Source organism: Neodiprion virginianus, chromosome 6 (genome assembly GCF_021901495.1).
Source record: "Neodiprion virginianus isolate iyNeoVirg1 chromosome 6, iyNeoVirg1.1, whole genome shotgun sequence".
NCBI lineage: Eukaryota > Metazoa > Arthropoda > Insecta > Hymenoptera > Diprionidae > Neodiprion > Neodiprion virginianus.
Genome location: NC_060882.1, coordinates 29,924,191 through 29,949,214, shown reverse-complemented (window position 1 = coordinate 29,949,214; position 25,024 = coordinate 29,924,191). Strand labels below are relative to the sequence as shown.

Genomic DNA, 25,024 nt, shown 5'->3' with positions numbered 1-25,024 from the left:
CGCGCGCCGTTTTTTATTCCGAAACAATAAAAAGCTGTTTTTTGCACAGGGGGAGACCACCGATACCAAATTGCATAATTTTAAATTTAGAATCTGCAGAAGCGATCGTCGATCCCGCCGTAGAATCGTTCGCGCGGAAAAAAAGACAGAATAGGCGAAAAAGCGGTGACATTCGTGACAGCCGTTAAATACCAGAGTTTTGCATTCGTGGGCAGGATGAGGATTCCTGCGGTCATAAACGCGAGGACGGTTGCAAATTTGGCACCCTAATTCGCACCAACGGTCGCAAAACACGCCTGTCAATAATACCTAGAGATCGGAGACGGTTTCGGTCCGTATCTCGAGCGATAAGAACTTTTTTCAAACCCGTCTAATAATCATATCTGCGACGCGCCGCAACGTGTAATGTATACCCACGATATCATATTTGCATAAATAATCAAAATGCAGGACACGTGGCAGCGCGAAGTAACGCGATGCGTCTGCTGCTGCACGCCAGCGTTGAACCGAACGGAAATGCCTCCCGATTATTCACGTTCAACCGTATATTTCACGTACAGATCTATCGACGAATGACTCGCGTACGCATGTACGATGCATTGTACAATTAACGTGCACAGAGTGACCGAGCTGCGGCGACTCGACGCTGCATTAATATCCGTTTCCGCTCAATTTCGTTACGAGGAAAAAAAATTCAATATGATAATTGAATGGAATATGGAAGAAATAAAATAGCACTTTCAAAAATCAATATTAAGAGCTCATACTCGGCTGTGAGATATTCTATTTGGAATGCCGATGCACGTTTGGAAAAAAAAAAAAAAATTTATTTTACGGCACACCCTAGTGTACGTATAAGGCGTATTCTTTTCGCATACCGTCATTTTCGCATATATTTTCAACGTCAATGATCATACGACTCAATTGATATTACAGCCTGTATACACTGTACATGTATAGTTAAAATCAAGCGCCGATCACGGCGGTTCGAGGTCAAACGAAAGGTGTGTAACAACATGGCAGAGGACAATATAGACTAAATCCTTGAAGCCGGTATAATTGCCCGGCTACGCCGCTGCAGCACCCTTGGGGCCGAAACTGTAAAATGAACATGAGGCCGTACCCAAATACTTTTGCAATATTTGTTATAATATAAGTACGATAATTCGCGCGGCTTGACTAATCGAGTTATGTACAACGTTAAAAACATTCACGGCATACGTAAGTTAATCTGTACATTAGGGTGGTCTATTTTACCGGGACGCCCCACAAATTGAATCCAAATAAATACATAGATAGAAATCTCAATCCTAAACCATCGCGCTAGGTCTGTGAACGTAGCCGTTTAAATCATATGCATTTCGTTTTTAAGGAGATTTTTTCATTTATTTACTTGGAAGCAATTCGGGAGTTGGACGAGACAAGATTGGAAGAAATGGGAAAACAAAACTTGTTAAATTTCGAGTCCCATTCATGCCTCGCACGTATGGATGGACGATAAATGGACATGCACGCCTACATGCGTAACATGGACACGTATCAGAGACTCGAAAATCACGATTCATCGGCGGCGCGTTGACCACGCGTAAAAAATTATGTTACACATATGCCTGTACATAGTTGTATTTTTTATGTACATGTAAACTACTTCTTCTTCCCTTTATCAAGCACGGTCTTGCTACACTCTGTACAATATATCGCGGGTGAGAAGAGAAGTTCTCGTCCGATGAACGATGAATGCTGAATGCCGAGCATTGTGCATATTATAAATACTTTATACGTGACGTGTGTTCGTCGAATGAGCGATACCCGCTCGTCTTTGTACGTCTAACCAATAACTGCCGCGCAAAGATAAAAATCGGAATGCAAGCCGCATTTATACGATATACCGTAAGATAGACGTCACCGAAGAAGACGATTCACAGATCGTTTGATTCTTCGCCCGATTTACATTCAATATGATGTTTTCTTTCGCCGAATGTGTACCGTTTCACTGATCGAGCACTAATTTTCATTTCCCAACTTCGGATACGGGTTAAAAGCAAGAATTTCATAGAATTTCAAAATATGGAAACTTAAAGTACAGAAAAATTAAAACATAGCAAGTAGTAATACGGAAAGACAAAGTATAGAAAGGTCAAAACATGGAACAGCAAAATCGGAAATCTGTATACGATTCTACATTATCGAGAAGAATTCCGACGATTCTAGAGTTTGGCATTCCATGTTCCGACCACTGCAATCGTCTACTTTTCCATACTACGGCTCTCAACATTTTTAAATTCTATAGATCAAGTTTTAATTGTGGCAAAACCTCCGATTTTCTTGATCTTTCAATATTTTTACCCCCACCCCCAACTTCTAGCCACGCGCTCATTCGATTCCGATCATTGACAAAGACGCGGGTATACTTATTACACCTATACCCACATGTAGAAACCACGCCCTGCAATACACGCGCCTTTACACGCATGCTTGCATTATTATAACACTCACACGTTCGGAATTCGTCGTGCGTGCAGAGAGTCGAGAGGCACGTCAAGGGGCAGGGAGCCATTCCTCTCCTAACAAAGAGCCAGATTCTTGGGTTCGTTCCGTCTCTCTTCCTCCTCTCTCCTCTCTCGTTATTTATTTTCCCTCAGTTCTCCGATCTTCAGTTCGGAACGAACTGCTAACAGCGAGGGAAATACGACGCCTCGCGAAGTCAGGAAACCGGAAAACGTGCTTCTTTGTCAAAGTGGGGAACAGGAGGAGGGAGGAGGAAGAGGACCTCGGCGCTTCAAGTTCTACCGGTCCTAAAGGAGGTCGGAACAACGCGCGAGGAACGCCGACCGGCTTCTCCTCAGTTTAAAACCTCGAGCGGTTTTCTGAACCGGATAGATAATGACTTGTTTTTTTTTTCTTTTTTCGATTCGATGTATATGCATACATGCGGCCATCAGGAATACGCCTAACACATACTTTTAGCCTGTCGCACGTTGATTTAGGCCTCTCTTTTAATTTCATTCGCGGTTTATTTGCACTCTTATTTCAACTATGGAAATAATTCAGTCTTCATTTCGTTTCACAAAATACATTATTTTCGTAGTTTCACGTACTTAGTATCATGTATGTGTGGCGTCTGATTGCGAGATGAAAACTGGTAGCGAGAGGAAGAAAAGGAGAAAGAAAGAGAAAGAGAAAGAGAGAGAGAGAGAGAGAGATGTTGAGGCGAACTTTCTAGCCTGAGCTCAGCTGCAGCAGTATACATCAGTACTGTTACAACAATTGCTTTGGCGAATAAATAAATTGTTTCCTGGCCGTCTCTCTCGCATCGCTCTGGCGTAATCTCAGCTAGTGTATGCATCTAAAGGTCACACTGATTTCACGATGGAACATGAAAACTATGGGAAGTTTACATTACACACCAAGTTCATATATGCCTAATTAGTCTCGATTACGATTCGTAATTAACGCCAGCTCTCGTAAAAATTTGATAATTTTTATATACGGTTAATTGGACCTCATCTAGTTTTGATGTATGCACATATCGTATACGAGTAGACGAGATTAAATTACGTATATATATATGTGTGTGTGTGTGTGTGTGTGCGTGTGTGTGAGAAACTGTCTATAGAAATTTGTATCAAATCATTAAGGCGATATAGTAAAAAGAAAGTATCACCTATATACCTACATAGATTTAAGGCGACAAGGACAGCTGATTTCAAATAAATTTAACCTAGTCGATAATCGATTCAATATTTGGATCAAACATCATTTTAAATCGTAAAAATTTTTGTGATAACAATTTGTGTAGTTTGGGATTTTTCCATACCGATATCTCAGTTTATCCTTTTGATGCTTCATATCCTTTGATGAATGATTCATCGTCGTTTGAAGGGTTTTGGAAAAAAAAACATGGTAGTGTAGCTCATTCTCAGAAATAGAAATCACCAATTTGCTAATAACTTGGTAAAAAAAAATGTCTTCTTACTCCCCACATTCGTAAAATGAATATGAAGTATCTTAGAAAAATTAATTGGCCCGTCAGCGTGGAAAAATTCTCACGTAACAAATTTTTATTCCACGATTTTTTTTAATGTGAAATGAACCTTGATATTACATATATGTATAACAGTATCGGTCTCAATTCTCCGGTTCTACCGGATTAAGGAGACGGAAACAGCAGCCAAGTATTACATTACTCAAGTTATGCGAGCCGATCGTCGCCAATCGATTATATATTTAACGGTCAATTAATCGGAGGGTATTGGCCGTTACACAGCTGAATAATTCTGTGCAGCAGCAGTTTGGCGAGAAAATCATTTCTTTCCTTCGTTGCACAGTCCCAGGTTATACCTACGGTATAATAAATTACGTAAAATGGTCGGAAAAAAACGTTGACGATCATTACAGGTATTATACCTTTACCGCAGCGGTATTTTCTAACGATAACGGTTGAAATTTGAGGCACCTATTTGTTGCCTGCGGCGAGGAAAAGGAAATAGTCCAGGTAAAAAAAAAGAAAATAAAAAAAAGTTAAACAAGAAGAGAAATGACGGTGATGATGACGATGATACGAAAAGTGAGTGAGAATGTGAATAATTGTTGCTCGCGGACTTTTTTAAATGCCTATCGTCGAAAGTCCATGGCAGACATTAAATTTGACATGGATGGAGTTAGTGTAACGTTACCGTAACGATGGCATGTTTAGGAAGAATCGCTGATTCGCATCTTTACGACTTTCCGAAATTTCAATAAATCATTGTAAACAAAATATACACTAATTCTGAAAAAACCAACTCTTTGAAAGTAATCCTAGAATTGGCCGATAATAATTTCTTCTCCCGATGTATCGTTACGTTAACGTTACTAACTTCAGCCTCATTAAATTCAACGTCTGCAGTTACATATATATATATTTATACACACGATAATTTGAACAAATGGAATTCCGGGATGTAACAGTCATTACAATTATTAGCTTATACGTTATGTCGGGGTCAACTAACCGGCTAATCGTATACATATGCGCGTTTAATAACCACAAAGAAAAAAAAAATCACAGCATATTTATAGACTGGATAAGTTTTACAGGCACGCGAATATATGTATACGTATATAATGTGTATAAATATTCTTACGAGCAGGTAAGTGTGGTGTAACGTAACCGTAACTCTGATAATAAATGCCTGCAAGTAAAAAAAAAAAAATTGTAATTCCAACGAGATACAGGCGTAATCAGAATCTATTCTCTAAATATACATTATTAATCTCTCTGTCTGTCCGTATGTTTGCTTATAACTAGAAATTTTAATTTTTATTTTATTTATATGTCTAAGGTATTCAAGGTCTCGATGAGTGGACAGTTTTTCCAAAAGAAGTGTATTTGACGATATTCAGAAGCAGAACCGCAACGAGCTGAACATATATTATCAAGGGCCGGCACGTGAAGAAAGACGTATCATAGGCGCGTCATTGACCATCGCTGGCCGATCGAGAAAAAAAAATCTTTGCAACGGTTTCGATCGTTTACGTAACGCGACAATTGTCGATGCCTAGAGAACCGGACGCAGCTAGTCTCTGAAACCGGTTTCGAAAGAAGAGAAATAAAATGAATAAATGTCCATACGCGCCCGTCTGGGGAAGCACAGAAAATATCGTTTACAGTGCGTGAACCTCGTTATAGATGCAGGGGCATTGTAAGTGCTTTAAAAAAACATTCGCTGTTGAAACAGATGGAAATTGCAACGGCAGTATTTCCCAGACGTAAAGGTATACCTCATGCGGCCGCGATCGCTCGAGATTTACCGATCGATCGGTTACGTAATAAATAAGTCTCGATACGAATTCATTCCATACGCGTACTCTATATATCGCGGACATATGTTGCGAATTCTCATTAAGCCTATGGGTACTTACGTACGTGTGTACGACAGTTGTTAGCTTCAATGGTCTTGAACAACGTATAATATAAACTTTCTCCGATTGATTAAGATTATAGGTATAGGCATATGTATAAGTTGTAACCTAAATCTAGGTCATGAATGAAATAATTCCAGTTCCCTTATACCCGTTTCTTTTTTATTTATTTATTTATTTTTTTTTCTTTTACACCTTCTAAATTTTACTTCACCCAGACGAAAGAGGCATCGTCCAATGACGGAAGAGACGAGAAAATTTATTCAGGCTCAAGACTAGAATATTAAAAAAAAAGAAAAGGTAACTAGCCTCGGAAAGTAGTGCAAATCAGTTGCATACACGCTGTTACGATATTCTGTACTGTATATGTCCGTTATCTATCTGGCGATAACTTTCTATTTCGCGAGTAGACACATATATTCTGCGCCTGGTTGCAATGTATTGAAAATAAAGAAAATAAAAAAAAAAAAAATAAAGAATCGTGGAAGCGACGTGGCGGAAATGACGAATGACTCGTTGTTTGATTATTAGCCATGTTGCAGGTAATGCACAGATTTAACGTACCTATCTGACACAAGGCACAAGCGCACCGTGTTTAATAAGTTTGTAACTTTGTAGTGCAAAAATATATGCGAGAGAAGGTTAAATATTTTTCGTTAGAAATTTTACACAGCCGATTATAAACCGTTGCTGCCGCTGGTGGTGGTCGTGCAACAGAGTCGGCCAAGGTTCATCTTTTGTTGCCAAAGCAGGATTCTCGAACCGTGACCAGGACGCAAGTTTTTCTACACACTCGGCCGATATGCACGTCCGTTATGATCAAGGGTATGTTAGGTTGGGTTAGGTTATTATTTTTTCTATACGTATACCACGTATGTCACACATGCGTACGTACGTACACGTATTTAATAAACGCGCCAGTTGCGCCAAATAAGCGAAATCAACGAGAGCTAACGAAGCTCGAACGAACCCCGAGTTGCAAGTGGCACTTTCTCTCTCTCCGCGAAATTATAGCAATTTCAAGTCTCGGACGTCTGTTCTTCATTTCGAGCATTTCGAAAACAACCAAAGGTTATGTTATTTTCTCTGTACAACAATATGTATACGTGAAAGAAATATTTTCCTCGCATCGTAAACGCAACCGTAACATTCCAAACGTGTTAATTTTCATCAATTATGGCAACATCCGAAATTCTCTCATTGCTTCAGCTTGCAAACGCGGCAATCAATGTCTCGGTCGAGTTTACTCCGCGAATAATTTCCCACCCATAATTCGGACGTGAATGGTACGCAACGCACTACCCATTTATAATAAACGATACCCAGGAATGATAATCGTAATCGCAGGTGTATTCGCACTGTATAAAGGCACATCATCTCTTTTCCATGTATGTACATATACACGTTCACGTGTATAATACGCCGCACCTCGGTCTCGAATCGGCCTCTTTAGAAAGCGGACGTGTAAGTGTGCCTCTACACACTGCACCGATATATGCGGTGTCTGCATACTATAACGCTTGAACTATAAGCATGTGTAAAACAAGTAAAGGCCAGGAAATTCTCTCCCTTCGGAAAGTACCGCGGTTGCAAATAATCATAAAAGACGACAAAATTTGTTTTTTATAATACTCCGAATATCGAAAAGAACGTCTGTGTAATTGATGTCGAAGGGATGCCCCGGTCGATTTCGACGTTGACATATCATCTCCAAATATCGAAGTCCGCGTATCTTGAGCGCGAAAAAGGACTCGACAGTTCCGTTCTATGCACAAATCTCGCAACAAATTTTCATTTCACGCAGCAATAAAGAAACCGCACGGATGGTAAGAAATCGCAATAGTAAATTCGTAGAATTCGTGCCGTTTCGTTACTTTTGCGTCGAATGAAAATTTGTTTGAGTGTTTTTGTTCAGGATTGCGTCTAGAATGGAGCTGCTGCGCCCTTTTTATACGCCAACGTCGAGATGAAAATTTTCGAACGCAAAACGAATCGTGAATAAAATAATACTAATCTTCTAACGGAGTATCACAAGTCTGCGAACAAACTGGGTTACCACAAGTACGACAGCTACTTGAATCCGTCGTGCAGTGTAGGTATAATGTTAAATCAGACTCGAGAGGTCAAAATTCCATTATTTTTTGTGATTCGGTGTGCGCAATCGGAGAGAGAGAGAGAGACGCATACACATTCATGCCGCAAGTAGCTTGTACACACACACACACGTATATATATAATGCTCGCGTGGAGAGCGTGTTTAACCACACTTTCAAAAAATCAGGCAAGTGGGCTGCGCGATGATTTCACTCTCCTATTCGTAGAATTTTTGAGTGCACATATGTATGCATTCATATACACAAGTGCTTATACCACGAGTCAAGATATCGTAAATTAACGTAGATTGTTTAGCCGTTGCGCTATCGTTGCACTTAATTAGTAATTGTACGCGTAACGAAGGGCGCGCAATTTTTATCAACTTGGTGAATCTCACCAATCGGTTCGTAATCACGTCGCATATTTATAAAATCGTTCCTAAATAATTTATACTTTGAGAACATGTAATATAAAATAAATCTGGAAACGATTTGTCGAATCAATTTTCACCACTTTCGACTTATTATATATTCGTATGTTCCAAAGATTGGACTAACAAGCATTCTAAATATCTGGTTACCAAGGTTGTTGAAAAGGGGACGCGATTAAAAAGTAAAGAATAATATAAATTGTATTCAAGAATCACTGTGCTTTATAAATTGCTTGCAAAACGTATGAGTTTTGCAAAAGGTCACACGGACAGTGGAGGAGGGTTTGCCTTTTTTGTTACAACGAATATATAAGTGGGCGATTCGAGTGTAGAATCACGCGCGAAGAGATCTGCGGTAATTGGTCGATTCGCTTCAGCATAGCCATTTTAGTACAAAGCTCAAACTCTGTGGAATTTCGCGAAGAATTTCGCCTACGACAGATAGCCGGGTGAACAACGATGACGACAATTCTATTTTAGATATCGTTAATTGCTTTTTACGCCAGCATCCAGAATCAAATAATATGCATGCTACACCTGATGAGAGATGAAATATGCAGAGCAGAGTGTGAAAAAAGTAGAAGCCGAACGCCGATTGCAACCGGATTCTCACCTTATAGATATACATACATACAAACATATATATATATATATAGCTTGAGCACTTTTACGCTGCGATGATTAGAAACGAATGTTAATGAATTTATAGGAGAGCCGAATCGAGTCAAGAATGCTATATTGTACAGCTGTAACGCGAATCGAAAGTTTCGAAACATATGCGGATGCGGCACACTCTCGCTACTAAAAATTCAAATCAGTTTGAATGTGTTTTGAAGATAGTTCGACACCATCTCGATCTAACCCAAAAGTCCTGTTTCTGTCTTTCTCCGATACTTTGCTTGATTTTTGATTTTTCGATTTTCTTTCGAGTTTGTCCGAAGTTGTTTTTTCCGAGCCTGCGATTCAACGGTTGCAAAATTATCGCGCGACGCGGCACAGCGGGTAGAAAGTCCCCTCTGCATCGGGTATCTTTCGTCGTCGGTACGCGTTACAATCGTTCGTTTCTTAGATCGTAGATTACAGACGAATTAGACCCCGGCACCCCGTTTGTTCTTTCCGCCGTTTTCTTCCAGCTCGATTTGCAGGTACGAAACGTAGCTCTCGCCAAATACGTGGCATGCATACGCCTATCGATTTCAGTTGTTCCTCGGCAGTTAGAAGTACGAGTTTCACGTACGAAGTTTACGAAATTCAACGCGCCGTTAAATTTATATTAAACGTGTTATTCGAATGGCTTTCGAGTAATTCGAGTGAGATGTTAAGTGAAGGAAAATTTTACCATCAGAATCGGACAATCTCTAGACTCCGCAATGAAAATCTGTAACATAGATATAAGCGTTCCTTTTTTTACACGAATATATAGTTTTCCCTTCAACTCCGACCAATACTTACGTAGTAAGGTATAAATACTTTCAGGCTGACTTTTCCGCGGCATTTACTGTTACAGGAAGATATCGAATGGCGGTGAGAAACGACGCGCAGCTGATCGATGTTCAGTGAACCCATCGATTGTCGCGAGCGTGTAATACAACGATAAAAAGTAAACGAAACGCGCCTTTGTTGAATCGCGGTTCGTATTATGTACGTTTGTAAAGGTAACTGCAGTCTGTACAGGATCGGATGTCATTTTCCACACGAGGGGTCCGTTGTTTCTCTATTATTATCGCTGTTATACCCGTAGGTACACCTTTGACACCGCGTGCGCGATGTACGTGTACCTTTGCAGGTATATGAAATTTGTATAAAAAAAACCAGGGAACGAGCGAACGAACGAACGGATGTGCCGCATTCAGTGGCGGAGTCAGGCACCTCGACGATAACAGGAACAACGAACGCCGGCTTTGTGCTGAATCAATGAATGAACGAATCGCTGACTGAAACGCGAGATAGGGATTACACGCGGTGCCGTGGAAGAAAACAAAACCGTCGAAAACGCTGAAGGAATGAAACTTTATACACATGTGTCGGATCGTCAAGAATTTGCCAAGGCGCGTGTCGTGTGTTCGTCCATAAAACGAAAAATTGATACAACTTATTCTCTTTACATTTATGGACATATTACCGGTAAACTGTTTCGTCGAGCATGCGCGACAAGTAAAGTAATATCACGAAAAATCGGATGCGTTATTTTACATCACAAAAATTCCGATGAAAACTATTTTCATTCAACCTTTTAAATACAAAAATACATCATTCTTTTACCCCCGTACGTTATTTTCTGTTCAAAGAGTCAAAATATCGGTATCATTTTGCATCCTGATACATGGTAGTACAGGACAGACTTTTTCTCACTAAAATTTATTGCTATTTCTTGTTATAGTATAAATAACGAGGCTGAAGTTTGCAACGTTAATGCAATGATGCATCTTCGGAAAAGGTCGTTATATATTTTTCAAACTTTTCAATTGCTTAAAATTTACTAAATTGATAATACAACGTATCAAGAAACTCAGATTTGGTAAATTCAAATTTTTCAGCTATTCTAAAGGAGAAAAATAGTAATTTTTTTTTCAACGTTGCGATGAATTGACTTCACTAACTTCAGCCTCGTTATAAATATACGGTAAGACTTTGCTTACGGTTGGGAGGAAATTTTCAAGTATCTAACTCGATTCGGACGGAAGAAAACTGCGGTCTGAATTGCACGGGATGTAAAAAATGAGGTGAGACGAGTCGGTGAAATTTTCAACGATACATCGCTAAAGTAGGTAAAATTACGCACCATGCGTATACCTAGATTCACATAACACAGATAGACGCCGATTTCTAATTAATCTTAAAAGGCAAACTGGGGACAGAGCAAAAGCAGCAGCAGCAGCTCGATGTCCTCGATAATATATCTGCAATAACGACGACGGAAAACCGGTAGCACGTATTATTTCCGTAAGCATACATTCGTCGGTACAGTTTCTCATCGTCTGCTATACGCGCGTGCGTTTCCGTACATAAAACGCGTAGAATCATTTTATTTACACGTTATATACAAAACTTTACGTACATGTGTATATATATATATATATATATATCCAAATACGCAATAAATACGGTTTCTAATTCAAGTATTTATACGGAGTTTCCAGACTCGTGGAAAGCTTCTTTTTTATCCCCCCTCCACTCCCCCCTTTTTTTTTTTTTTTGAGAACTGCGACCTCGTTTCTCACACGGTATAACGTACTACAGGCAAATATATCTCCACCTTGTTGCAATATTCTTTTATTTGCAATTTTATGCTACTTAACACGTTGAGCGCCATGTCAGCCATCGGTGGCTGACACTAGACTTTCCGTTTAGGCCGCGTCAGCCATCGGTGGCTGACACTAGACTTATCGGTGGCTGACAGCGGCGCGCGTGGCCTGAACGGGATTGTCTTAGAAATACGCGTGGCGCTCAACGTGTTAATTGGATTGTCGGATATGTACGTAAATCGCAACCCGCTCGTCTAGTTCTACAGTGATTCTTCTTCTCTGCTGCAGCAGGTCTGTGCGCAAGTGTGTGAAGTTTATACAACAAAACTAGTTCATTTAACTGGTTCAAACGCGTTTATTTTATAGTTATGTGCACTTTATGTACATAACGTATCACTCGAATAATGAAAGCCGCACCGCGTGCTTCAGTTCAATAAATTTATACCAGAGTCGTAAAATGCAGATCAAATTAGTGCAGTTGTATTAATTGTACTTGGTTATAGGTACGTACATGCATGTATATTGTGTATAAGCAAAAGTATCCATATAGTAACGTAAACCGTTCGTGACATACTATTTTTCACTTCAACTGTACATGCATTGCAAATAGACGCGGAAATACGGTGCTTTTTTGTACGTTCGTTCGTCTTTCGTGAAATGAAGAAAATAAAAATCGTAGTAAGGAGCTACGGTTGTTAAGTGACCTACACTTGCGACAAGAGACACGTATTCCTACACGACGAACACGAGAATTGAGCCTTCGAATAGGTAAGCCGTGTGTTTTTTCCCTCTGTGGTAGGTACGGTTTCTTTTGGTAGACCATAGATTTGGGAGTTGGAGGAACGCTTCCGAATTCCGAGCAAATATAAAATCCCAAAATGTACATTATTGTGTATATATTATGCGCATATAAAAAGATATAACTCATGTTTTCGCAATTTTATGGAGAACTTTCTTCTTATCACTCGTAACCGCAAGCCTTTTATACTTTACGTTTGTGTTAAATTTCACAATCGACGAGCCTCATGTACAAGTACAGCGCATACGTAACGACAAATGACGGTTTTTCTTATTTTCATCCTTTCATTTAACGCTTGATCAAGTTCCGTCAAACAGGAAAACAGCGCTGCCAATGCTGCGGAAGGTGAATAACTTGAATCAGCAAATGACTGATTCGACGAAAATTTTGTCTATGCTTTCAAATTTACAAAAATACAAAATAAATTTTTGTCGCTACAACTCCGGCGTATTAATCAAATTTTACCATTGGTTGTCGACAATCATTTTATACCACCTAATTTTTACGTGACGCAGAAAATATTCCCGCAGCTGTTGCGCGGCGATCAGAAAATTTACGCATCATTGTTATTGCATGACGAGTAACGGAGGCAAGCTTCGAACCCTTGTTCATGCCGCAAACGATTCATTCTTATCGAGAAGATAGAGAAAAATCCGATTATACAATATTGTCTCGAATATTGTTTTAGAGATTACGGGTTCGAGTATACAAATCCACCATTCAAACAAGACAAAGTTTCACGCATTCTATTTATTATCATCTTGTGCAAACAAAGACGCTTATCTGCACTTTTGAAAGAAGAACGAACCGATAACGATGGGCATGCTCGAGGCAGCGGATATCTCATCATTTTCTTCTTCTTCTTCTTCTTCTTCTTCTTCCGCGTGGAGGGATCACGTACGGGGCAAAGTTCCGCTACATACCTTCACGTTCCTCGCCGTCGTCGTCGTCGTCGTCATCCTGCCAGCTCGTCTCCATCGCAATGGCGTTATAGGTATACTTGCGCGCTTGCCAACTCGTAAAGGAAAGAACGATCAAAAATTCCTCCGGTGTTACGGGCAGCGGCCTTCTGCTTTGCCGCTTGATAGATACGTGGACGGACAGACAGAGAGACAGACAGACAGACAGACGGCTAGGCAGACGAATCGTACCGTATGTTCAATATAGTCCGAACAAACCTACGCGAGACTATAATATTATACGCTAGTAAATATAAAGCGATATTATGTAAGCTTATAGATACACTGAATTATAAAAAACTGCACAGATTTTTTATACCTTATCTTATAGATTTTCACTCACTCAAACCGGGAAAAATACTCAAAAAGTTCCATCGCGGTCAGGTTTTTTCTTTAACTCGTGTTTCTAGTTTCACATGTTAGAGTGAAATTCCCGTTTAATTCGAAATTTGGTATCCTATTCTTGATTCTAAAAATCAAGATGCAAAAGTGATTTCTTACGCCCAGCTAATATATATTAGAGTGAGACTCAAGAATAAATACGAACAGGGAAACAGAAAATGGAAAGCTGGAGCGTGTTCGGAGAAGTATTAAAGAGAAGAAAAAAAGATTTCATAGACGCAGAGAATGAACACGGAATGATGAATACATTTTACAATGAAATTGTTTGTTTAATCTTATAACAAATATTCTGTAGTTAATTGTAATAAAATGGTGGTTTTGTCATTATTGTGCTGCTTTTTTTTATGCAAACACCTTGTGCTTTGCAAGAATACTGTACGTGATGGAGGGAAATGGAAGTCATTCTTGGATTCAGTACTCTCGAAAACATAATATTTACCAAGAACATCCCATGCAGTTTAAAGAAAAAAAAAAAAAAAACGCTTTTTTTCAGACCCGTGTGTTTTTGAAGTGTCGGAAAAAATTGAAAACCTACACCTCATACAATTGTACGTATATTACAGGTAATATACATGATGATAACAAAATTTTGTCAAATTTCTAAGCGGCACATTCGAATTACGTACAATTCGTCCACATGAGTTTAAAATAAAGAGAGAAAACCATCAGAGCCGATGGATCGCACGCCGTGATCGATAATAACAGATTTCCGTTTCCCGTGGGCTTCATTCATATAATCATAGGTATATGTCAGCCCTGGGAGGGAAACGCGGCTATAGCCTGTGTCTGTAATTACATAGTTAACGCCAATTCATAGCAGAATCCGCACAGCCACGGTCATGCCGACGACTTCATTCAATGCACCCGAGGTATGTATACGAATGAATAGGCACGTTTTTATGAAGGTGTAACAACTTTGATCACAACTTACGTGTAACGTATGTGTATATGTACAACTACAACCTGCCGACCGTTCACGAAACAGGGTTAATTGCAAGGTGTGCGACACGACGATTCATTATAAATTCTCTTCGTTCGTTAAATACTACATAATACGTATACTCGAGTGATCGATGACGATGCTTTGGTACGGTAGATAAAATAAATTACATTTTTTTTTTCTTCGTGTAAAAGTTAATCGCTACAGATGATTTTTGAACGACCAATTGGGTATCGTGCATCGTATACGTCGCCAAGTACCAACTACGACACGTGTAACGAACGCTTCATGTTACACCTCGGCTCTCGTTATTTTTTTACCGCCGCCATCCCGTCGGAGCTACCGTATCACGTTCAAGGTTCATTTCGTAATTTGCACAATTTTTACAGCCGTGTTATTGTGAACAAGTAGGTACAATCGACACGCCGACCGATTAACCGATAGGTTTGTCTATTTATTTATATTTTGGAATTTCCCAATTCCCGCCGATCGACGTCCGTATCAATAATGGTAAAAATTTGACATACTCGATGAGCAGTCGCGGTGTATCTGTGTTTCAGAGAGTAACAGAGATCTCAAAAATTTTCGTTCCAGTTCTTTGATTAGATAAATGGCTCAAGTACCTGGTGGCGAACTTGATAAATAGTATATTATACTCGATCAATCGGAAAAAAATAATCGATTATCTTTGGTAATTCTTAAAACCTACTCGATAAGCTATAGTGTCAAATAATGCAACCTACTACCTCCGAGGAATCTTGCAGCTATAGGTACATACATGAAACAAAGTAGGGTTCAAGGAGAATTAAAGGAGATTACTTGCGAGAGAGAGAAAGAGAGAATTCGTCGTCGCGTCGCGTCGGTGAAAATATCTTGCGGTATCAATGCGTGCACAGGTATGCGTGCATCGGAGGAGAAATGCGCTTCAAGAGCATCTCGCGCAATAACGGATCGTCGCGAAGGGCGAAGAACCGGACGGTCAGGAACTTCGGATGCTGCATGCAGCGGGAGCTGCATCATTTCTCGGAATTCTCAGTATACGGCACGATAGCGAGGCGAATTCGCACGTGGTTCGCGATTGTTGCACGAGTCCGTGCCGCGGTCCTCCGACGAGGTGCAAGGATCAGTTTTTTAAACATTATACCATCTATTTTGCTTTTTATTTTTCGCACGCGTCCGCGACCACGACGTTGTTGTACGCGTATGTACGTACCTTCAAATCGCTGCTCCTCGAGTATTTAGGTACGTCTGGGATTGGATCGTTAATCGTATTATCGCAGTTAAACGCGGGCACTGCAGCTTCGGTAATTAAGCCGCAAGGCTGCGACACGTCTGCAACGCAATGCGGCGAGTCTGATTCAAAGCGAAGCGTCTCATTCGCACCCTCTTCTCAGCTCCTTCTCGTTTTTTCGAGTCCTAAAAAAGTAAGCGGCGACTACCTTTTGGGGTTCGACGCAGTCTGGTCTATTCCGACACAAGCGTACGACCCGATCCTCCTAACGTGCGTTAAGCACCGACGTGACTATTTTAGTCCAGACTACATTCCACGACTTCCGGTTGCCACTATGTCTGTACCCCGTAGGTACCATGCAATGTGTATATATGTATAGATATATGCATGGATATTCCAGGTATACAGGCACGCACTAAGCACTGCACAGCGATATATATCACTTGAGTGAATCACCAAAAATTTCTCGTCGTCTAAATATATACCTCGTACTATACGTGCCGTCTCAGGGCGGAGGCCGAAGCCCATGTCTTCTTCCCTTCTGATCCCTCCGTTGCACTTTCTCTTTCTCCTTTCCTCTTATTTCTGTTTCTTTTTCGTCTACTCTCGTCTCGTGTTTTTACCGCCCGAGTCATTTTTCCTCCTCTCTCTCCCTGCAGTTAAATTTATTCTTACACTGTGGGCGTATATTTTTAGACTACTAATTCATTCTTTTCATTCATTCGACTAGAGGACTTTTTGCAAATAAGTTACGAGTCACGAAGATGAGAGGTAGAAGAATTGGAAAAAATTTACACATTACTTACACTCGGTTTTCCTTATATTTGCTTAAACAACTTTCGTATCCAGGAACGTTTTTCCTCCGACAGAGCTTTTATCAATTTTCAACGATATCCAATATATTGTCGCACGTGTTAAATTCGAATCTTTCGTACAGTGAGAAAATTAATATGAAAAATTGCATTCACCGCGCTACGCACCTTCACCTTCTCCGGGGGTCCTGGTCGTCTGGTTTAGAAAGGCAAAGTTGTACGCCGCCCACTTAAATGTCTACGGATACAACGTGCACGATACATACATGTATACATATACATGTATATCTGTAATACGCGGTGCACACTCGAGGCGGAAGAGAAGGTATAAAGAATTATACACGTTATAAATCCCTGCAGCATAGACGCCCAAAAAGCTCAAATTTCTCAACGTGAATATACCCATATTATCATACATGCATGCCTATACAACGCGTACGTAGAACGTGGATAGATATTTCATTTTATCATCATCGCCGGCCATCCCGCGCGTCTTCTGCGAGATAGAGCCGAGCTAGCTGCATATAAATTCCAGGATAAAAAGAGACCTAGGTATGTACTAAAATACGAGCCTGCAGCTGCACGTAATTTCATTTCTCTTCTCACGACGATTCTTCACTTCCAACTTTTTGTCTACGTGTATTATTTATACTTGTTTCAATTCTCTCTTATGCATTATTACATAGAAGCCGAGCTTTTTTATGATAAACATTTTATCCTATAACACGACGATCCCTCTCAACTTTTTTCGGTAATAATACACGCCACGACTCACGCGGCGTAAAATCGAGAGATAGACGACGCAGAGGTGTGCCGTTAAACTGTAGCATCTAACAACGACCGTAATAAGCTGGACGGGATAAGCGACGCAGAGTAAGGAAGAAAAAAATTTTACCGGACAAGTAAAAAAGAAAATGACAGAGACGGAAAAGATTGCTCAATGCCAACGGAGATGACAAGCCTGCAGCCTGCAGCCTGCAACCTCTCTCGTGTACCAAGTCGTACATATACGCTCGTATTGCACACACACCTCTACACCTATATGCGTGCTGTCGCCTCGAAGGCCGGGGTGGGAGATGAAACCGGTTGGACTCGCACTATAATCGCTTCTCTTATTCGTTCTTTCGTTCTTTCGCTCGTTCGTTCTTTCATTTGGGAACCTTCATTAATTCCCAACACGTGTTGTTGCATATACAGCCACGTGGTAGTAAAACAAACCATGCACACTTATCATCATCATCGTTATTACTATTATTATTCGCGAACACGAAACGTTCGTTAGATACGTGTGTATCGGTCAAGTTTTCACTCGATGTTCACGTTGTCGAAACCCAATGTTCGTTCACCTTCTTTTCCTCGTTCCTCTCATTCGACGCTGAATAAGAGAATACAAGGCTGATTATAACACACCTATTATACTCCTACAGTGATTTCCTGCGGGGTGTGTACAAAGTATATTACAATCGTCTACCCTCTTGACCGTAATTCCCCCTTTCCCTGGCTACGCATGTATAAACATAGTCGTAGACGTAGACATGGGAGGACGAGAGAGACTCCCGACGTCTTTCACCGGAAGTCAATGAAACGTGTATATCACGCGAGCATTTAGTCGGCATACAACCTTTGCATATACGTATATATATATGCCCCTGCGTTGTCCCTGAAAACGAGTGATGTTCGTATTATTGCGCGAATGCGCGTTTAACAATCTTCCGTAGATGATATGAACTGAAGTAAAGAAAAAGTGCTCGCATTTTTACATCGAAAATCATTGAACTGATCATTACGACGAATAGGTGTGGGTAGAGGTATATTGAATTATAGCGTGACGATCGTGCGGGAAATAAAAACTATTTACAAATCCTGTAACGCTGCGGTGTATGATCTATAATGATTTCTTACTAATCAACTTCCGGCTGGAAATCTCGACGCGGTACGAATCTAGGACTCTTTTCCTGCCTGCCTCCTAACACGAATATATATGTACAATAACACCTCCGGTCATCATCGTCTGCCTTGTGCGGCGCAGCGGATCGGTTAGTTTTCACTTCTTAATTGGCAGATCGTTCAGATTAAATAATATTCCACCCAGCAGCACGTCACACGCACGAACTTGATCGTACGATGATAATCATAAGAAAGAGAAATAGAAACTATGTAGAAAAGACGTGTAATCTTTGCGAATCTATGCCATATAACTGCACAGCGCACACGCGTGTATCGTGATTTATGCGCGCGCGCGTGTGTGTGTGTGTGTGTGTAACGGACGCAAGATCCTACTCCGGTATTATTATGACAAGGTGGATCACGCGGTATATGGTGTATGGTATAACAACGAGGAAAAGTGAAGACAAAAGTATTATTCGCCACGATACGTGTACATACGACGTATAATCGTAATAATGGGTATATTTTTAATACGGCATCAGTTTCCCATCTTTCTTCTCCTCTTCTGTACTGCGCTTTGCTTTCTGTAAATTTCATTCAAGCGTGGTAATCAGGCTTTAATTATTTTCTCTTTGACCTTATTCACGTACGTATGTATAAACCGCGGGTCGGTGCAATGCTTCACCGATGAAGCGAATAACCTTTTATTTCAACGAAAACAACAAACGCTCTGCGTCATGTGGCAATACGAGTGTACTGCGTATTTTCAAATACGTGTGTCTAGATAAAGGAATCGACTTTGATATTTATCAAAAAATTTATACACGTCGAGTGGATCGATATCTGCCAACTTCGCGGGACGAAAAAACTGGCCCCAAATTATCGAGTGCATCTGGAAATTGAATTGTGTTGGGAGATTGCGCAAAAGGTTTCATTTTCAAAATCGAGAACATCGATAAGGATGCTGAAGTAAAATCAAATTGTCGATACGATTAATCCACGAATCGGCACCGATCATTCATTAGGATCAGAACGAAAATCGTTAATACGCGGCAATCGACCGCGTCTCTGTACTTGCATTAGTTCAAGTGGGATATCCTTAGAACAAACAGCAGTTTATTCGTATATATAGTTACACGGGTAGAAAGCACAACGAGAGATATCGACATAATTGTCGATAATCGAAAATATATCGTCGTTCACCTCGGTTGCGACATCGCTATTGAATCACAGTCGTTAATTAGTTTCAAAATGATCAAAATCCGTGCTCGAAATTGGACGGTAAATTCTCAGAGAATGTGAAAAACTCGTATGATGGTATGACCTTTTCTCAATTTTTACAACCAAATAATTTGTGATTCGTAATTCCCATGTTATGCATTGCTGCGCTGCATATAAAATATAATGCAGAGAGTGTAGTGCAGCAGCGATGATAAAAGCAATGCGCAGCGGCACGGAAGGAATTGCTTTCTAGTTCCCAGGACCTTTCAAGTGCCCTCCGAGGCCCGAACCAGCGGCTTAGTTGTTCGCCTTATTCGCGCTAATGTCGTTCTTCGAATTTCAATTGCAGTTAATAATTATGAACAAACGAGCGCCGAACAATTCCGACCGTTAATTAATTACCGCATGGTGATGAGGCAGGCTCACGCGATGCCGTGCGAATTTTACATTTCGGGCTTTGCGAGCTTCGATCGTAATACCAATGATTTGATGAATTCCGAAGACGTTTACTTAGGATGAATTTATTCACTAGGACATGGTATTTTATACGTACCGCATAGTGTACGTTTATTGAAATTTTATTATACCGATTTCGCGAGTCAGAGAAACCGAAGATCGAGGGACGTTTTACTTTTTTTTTTTTAAATTTTGTGCCAATTCTGTACATCTCAATAAATAAGACGCTCTTATGCGAATAAATGTGTGAAAATAATGATCCTTGTAAAACGAGAGGAGATATCGTCGTTTAGACAAATTTTTATAGGTCAACTTTCGCTTACGCGATTCGAATTACGTATATGTACCTATTTTATTTAGCAAGCAAGGCAAAAGAACGAAACAACTCCGAATTCGATGTTTCCTTTCTTCTCCCGCAGCGTTTATTTGCCCGATATTTTCTCGGTTACGATTTTCCGACAATTCCAATCGACCACGTGATCAGTTTAACGGCGAATCTCTGCGCTAGAATACCTCGGAGATAAGTTTCATCGAAAGTGCAACGCAATCGTCCCGCGATTGAGCAACCGCGCAGAGTGAGAGCCTCGCCTTGGCATTAGGAGAAAAGATTGCGGCATGTAATGCACGTTTGCGAGTTGCAATTACTCCGACCTCGCGTATATCATAATGCATCAAAATCAGCGGATCGAATTTTTCGTTGTATAAACACAAGCGGATGACGTACCTCCGGGGTGGCCACAAATTTTTGACAAAAAAATTTCACAACGTATCCAGGTTTTCCAACATTTGAAACTTAGTTTTCCCAGACATTTTCCCAGTTCTAGGAAGTCACTAAGACCTACATGGTTCAGCTTATTAACTCTATATTCGCTTCAAATTCAAATCGAATTGAAGAAAAACATAATATACACAAAAAAAACGTCAGTTTAAACCAATTTATTTTCTCGACGTAAAAAAGTAAACTTGTCATCTCAAAAAATCATTTCTAATCCCCATGATAGAAAACCGATATTTTCAGCTTTTTCCATCAGCAGATTAAAAATCGCCCGACAATTCCAGGTTTTTCTTGACCCCTTTTAAATATCCTGAGATTTCAGGTTTTTTCAGGTGTGTGGCCACCACCCTGTCCTCTTCTTGCACGATTCGGAAATTCACGAATTTCATCGATCGAGTCGGCTAGTCGGTTACAACTGTTAATTACAACTGATCCTGATAGTTTAGGTACAGCCGTGCGATACTCGAACGTGTCGTTGGTGAATAAATTCAAACCCCGATCCCCGCGGCCATGACAACGCGTTTACAGCTAGATTGCCAGAGATCCTCCTCCTCCTCCTCCTCCTCGAGCCAGCAGGGAGGAGTCGTCTCTGTTCGCAAAAACCCCGTTATGTCCGCGAATACGTATCCATACGTACACGTGTATAATGTGTGTAAACGGCGAACCGATTCGCCCGATTAGTAATTATTATATTGTCATCTGCATCAGCCGCAGGTGTAGGCAAATCGACCTGTATGCAGGCAGGCATTGTACCTCGGACCAAATTTTTTACAGCTTTGCTTGTTACAGAGTTTGGTATTTTGACTCGTCGGGTGGCGCACACACTATGCGAATACACATTAAACAGGTTTATCGAGCGAAATTAATTCGTATCAAGAATCCTATATGATGTACGCAATGTAAAAATAAGTGAGTGTGTATCTATATCTGTGCTTTCTAGTCGATAGCACTGCCTGCGTTTTGGTTACAGGTGTTATAACAATATCTCCGTGATTTCACTGCACTTCCGGTATATCGTGACTACACATCAAAATATAAGAGGAATCGTACTGCGCATGGAATTTCTCAGCAGCGATACTGATATTATACCTAAATATGTACAACAGCCGCGTTAGTCATCACAGCCGACTGGAAAACGACCCCTTATATCGTTTCTGAAAGATAAAAGTTGGCATTTCGGAAATGTAGAAAGTAATCCGCAACATCCTGTCGTAAAAATCCCTAACCACTCAAAACGGTCTGTATATAGAATTCACGATCCCAATCTCTGTAACAACCTCTGCCAATCGCTTTGACAATTTATCTTTTCAATACCCTGGTGTTTTTTTCTCCTTAAGTAAATTTGATGTTCGCAAAAATATCAACCGTACCTACATTTCGCCCGCAGCATTTCCATTTCCATATTTACTTCGCAAGGAAGGAAGGAAGGAAGGAAGGCCAGTTTCTTTAGACACAACAAAAGCCCCTGGCATTTCACAGGTATGAGGGTACCCGCTTATAATCCCACTTAGGGGATATACACGCATTCCACTCTTTGTCCGAAGGTTAACCGACTGATACGAGTTCGGCAGTTTAGATTATACTGCGGATTGCAATCGCGTTATGTATCTACGTTATGTCCTGTTATTCCGTACGAACCGCAGAGCATTAAACAAATCCAAAACCTTGGCGGTGGCCGGGCAGTTTGAGATAACAGTAGTCCACTGGACCATTTTTTCCGCTTTATTCACCCAAGGGACTGTTTTAGAGACTAAGGGTCCTTTTTTCAGTTTCTTACGTTACAGTTAGACCAAAGTCGATTTGGCCGTTGTGATTCTTCTTTTTTGGAAGAAAATACACCGCGTAAAAGGGATACGACAGCATAATAGAAGGCTGAAGTTAGTAACGTCACCGTAACGAAACATCATGGAATTGTTGTACAATTCTAAATCGACCTTCAAGGTGTTTACTTTTCAAAATATACACATATTTTCTCTATTTACTAGCTGAACTTAAGACAATTCTGAGATTGCGAAGTAACGATTTTCCTAAACATGCATCGTTAAAGTGACGTTACTAAGATCAATCTCACAGCGTAATACGCTTTAAAATTATGTAAACGTCAAGTTCATATGCATATGACGCAAGCGATAATCCTGAGGCTTCGCAGGTAGACGGAAGTCAATCGTTTTACCGCGTATGTCGAGCGTTGAACGAGAGGCGATAAAATATGCAAACGAGTGTTGCGTTGACCGCGTGAGAAAGAAAAGTGGTGCCTGCATGTGGAATCCAAGAAGTGGGTAGGTGTTCGCATTTACTTACAATCCAGTCGGCGTTGCTGGATTCGAAATTAAACCGTGACGAGTTGGGAACCAAGGTAAAGATTGGAACGCAAATAAGGAGAAGTCGAGTGCGGATGGATCACGCAACATTGTTCCGCGTAATTGGGGTAAACGTCACGGCACGCGGTGGTGACCGCAAGATAAGGAGAAGCCAGCTCTCTCGCTCTCTTTGTAAGAGGCGAAACTCGACGTGTTTGGTACAAGATAAACATTAATTCGATTTGGTAATGATTTTACTGCGAATCCGTTGTATAGGTGAGAAATTGTTATCGCGGCAGTTCTCCTCCTCCTGGTTGCGAGAATGTAGGTGTGAGTATGCGAAATCGACAACAGTCGCCGTAACTTTCGAGTAAACAAAGACACGATCGTACCCAGTATCATAATCCATCCGTATCTAATTAGGTCCAAAAAATACGATGCGTATTATGCGATTGTTTGCCGGGTCTTCGTGATCGCGAATCCTTATCGCGAACGGATCTTAATATGCAATCGAAGTAAATGCGATTCCGGTTCGTGTACTGCAATTAGTGACGAAACGACAACAAGGACAAAACAGTGAGTAACTTTAAGATCGTGGGAGCGAAGGGCGGAGTGTAAACAAGAGGAGCAGGCTTACCTTGAACACTGTGTGGTCGGATGTGATCAGCACCGATCCGACGACGAGGCAAGCGGTCAGGCGGAACGATCACCGTATCCTTGAAATCACAGTAGCGGTGCACAGAAATCAATCACAGCGCGGACGAAGAGGAAACGCGGTACGTAAGTAACGGCAAAAGTAAGTATCTAGGCAGGTGTAAAAACAAACAGCCGAGCGAGGAAATCGCGGGGAATCGGATGATGATCGCCGGCGTCAAACGTCAAAACGGTGTCACAAAGCAGCGACCGTCGAGCGGAAGAGCATCGAGAAAGGGGACTAACGGCGTCGGCTGCGATACTTCTCGCTCGGTACGCGGTGGCCGACTGACTGAAATCAACGACACGCCACGGAATCCCGTCCGCCTCGGGCTCTCGAGTGCCGATCGTGCGATCGCTAGGTTGCGCGCCTGTGCCTGTCGTCGCAACGGTCGAAAACCAACTCAACGCTGCCTCTCGATATCGGTATTGGCCGTTTTTCTAATCGGCTACCCAGTCATTCAGGCAACCCGCGTTACACCACCGCGTTGCCTGTGTAGGCGGTTCAGGCGCACGGGAATTTCGTTCCGAGCTTTTTATCTCTTTTATATGTATAATGCGAGGATGTTTTACGCGGTTTTTCACGTGTGTTTTCGGTACACAAAGTATTCGTTTCCATGACGATAGAGTGAGTCTGCGAACCCGTATGCGCAGAGTACTGAAAAGACTACTTTAATTCCTAGGAGGTAAGTGGTCTTTTCTGTACCGCGTGCATGCGTCGTCGCGAACAAATTTGACTTAGGCGATCCTAATCTCAATTTCGTATTTCGTGAAAAAACGCGTAATATACTCGCGTTACATAAAAAATCGTGTGCAACAAAAAGGCCACGGTCTTTTCGACCGCGTATTTCCAATATTCGCCTTCGACTCACATTC

At 41.0% G+C, this 25,024-nt stretch overlaps 1 protein-coding gene across 2 annotated transcripts in view; it reads right to left on the bottom strand.

Annotated features, from left to right (window-relative positions):
- Window positions 1-24,540, bottom strand: part of LOC124307153 (uncharacterized) — a 38,639-nt gene extending 14,099 nt beyond the window's left edge. For both annotated transcript variants that reach the window (XM_046768581.1, XM_046768582.1), the window contains exon 1: window positions 24,093-24,540. The gene's annotated coding sequence lies outside the window, so the exon portion shown is untranslated. The remainder of the gene's footprint in view (window positions 1-24,092) is intronic.
- Between the last annotated feature and the right edge of the window lie 484 nt (window positions 24,541-25,024).